The following is a 1,694-nucleotide window of genomic DNA, read 5'->3' as shown; positions in this document are numbered from 1 at the left end:
TCAATGTTTATTTAATACGACATTAATAGTCTCAAGGCGGTAGTACCGTCTGTGACTAGGATCTCATATGCCAATCTTGTCAACATCTGTATGTGCGAGTGAGTGAATGTATGTATGTTATCTTTGTCTTTCATCATCTTTCAAGTAATTTAGTGACTGTTGCTAGCTATCTATCCGGAAGTGGATTCTATCGTCCTTTGAATCCCATCGTGTTACGACATAAGTTCCATGTTTCTAACCTGATCATTTGACAGAGTTTTGATTATGTAATTTTCATTAAGTTAATGAAATGGATGTAAGGCTTTTCGAATTAATCTCGTGTTTTGCTTTCGTTTGTTACATAAACACACACACACACGCACATGTATATTTGCATATATATTCACACACACGCACATACATACATACATACATACATACATGCATTCATACATAAACACACACACACACACACACACACACACACACACACACACATATAGTCACATGCACACGCACGTATCTTTATGTTTTATCTTTTTCTGGTTACAGTCATTAGACTGCGACCATGCTGGGGTGCCCAGTTGAAAAACTTTGGTCGAACGAATCAACCACAGTAATTAACATTTTAGAGTCTGGTACTTGTTCTATATACACATAAATAGAAAAAGGAGCTGCAAAAATTGGATTTCCTTATCTGGTTTTGAAGTTTTTAGAAGGAGAGTAAGATACCTTCAACTATTTGCAGCTTCCCGAAGAATAGTTTCACCACCACCAGTTCCCATATGCTATTCATATCTGCACTCGGTCTGCTTAGGAGGTTGTTGTGCCCTTGCATATGAGCTGCTTCTTTTAGCTTTCATATTTCCCAGTAATGTTCTCTGTCTATTATTTTAACATCATCCCACAGGGGGAGGTGGTCTCCATTTTTCCATACATGATCAGCTATACCCAATTTATCAATGTCTCCTCATGTCACAGCTTTGCAATGTTCCTCTACCCTTATTCTGAGGGTGCGGCATGTTTCGCCTTTGTATAACCTACCACAGCTGCATGGGATGGACTACACGCAGTTCTTGGTCATATTCTCTTCTATTGGTGGTTTTACTCGAAGGAGATATTTGTGAAGTGTTGTATTACTTTTGAATAATGTCCTGATGTCATATGGGCCGCATATCTTTTGTATCTTTTCGGAGAGGCTTTCACATAGGGTAGACAGACTGTGGACAGTTTATCGGTTTCATCCTCTCTTTTCTTCCTAATTGGAGTGGAGAGTATGCTTTTGGGGCAGTTGTTGCTTAACAGATTGTTACTGAGCTTGATCATTTCTTTGTGGTGGGTATCTCGATCGCTACTTATATTCATTGCTCGATGTTTTAGGCACTGAGCAATCTTTCTCTTTACACTGTATGGATGGTGGGAGTTGAAGTTAAGGTATCGTCCAGTGAAGGTCGGCTTGCGGTATACGGATGTCCTGAATCCATACTTGGTGCATGTTATTAATACGTCCAGGAATACTAGCTGATTGTCTTTTCTCTTTTTCCATTGTGAACTGTATGGATGGCTTTATTGAGTTGACATGATCTAACAGCACTCGGATATCTTCCTGGTGGGGCCATAGTATGAAGGTGTCATCAACATATCTATCTATCTATCTATCTATCTATCTATCTATCTATCTATCTATCTATATATATATATATATATATATATAT

The sequence above is a fragment of the Octopus bimaculoides genome, chromosome 4 (assembly GCF_001194135.2).
Source record: "Octopus bimaculoides isolate UCB-OBI-ISO-001 chromosome 4, ASM119413v2, whole genome shotgun sequence".
In the NCBI taxonomy this organism is placed as follows: Eukaryota; Metazoa; Mollusca; class Cephalopoda; order Octopoda; family Octopodidae; genus Octopus; species Octopus bimaculoides.
Note: the sequence above shows the minus strand (reverse complement) of the source record.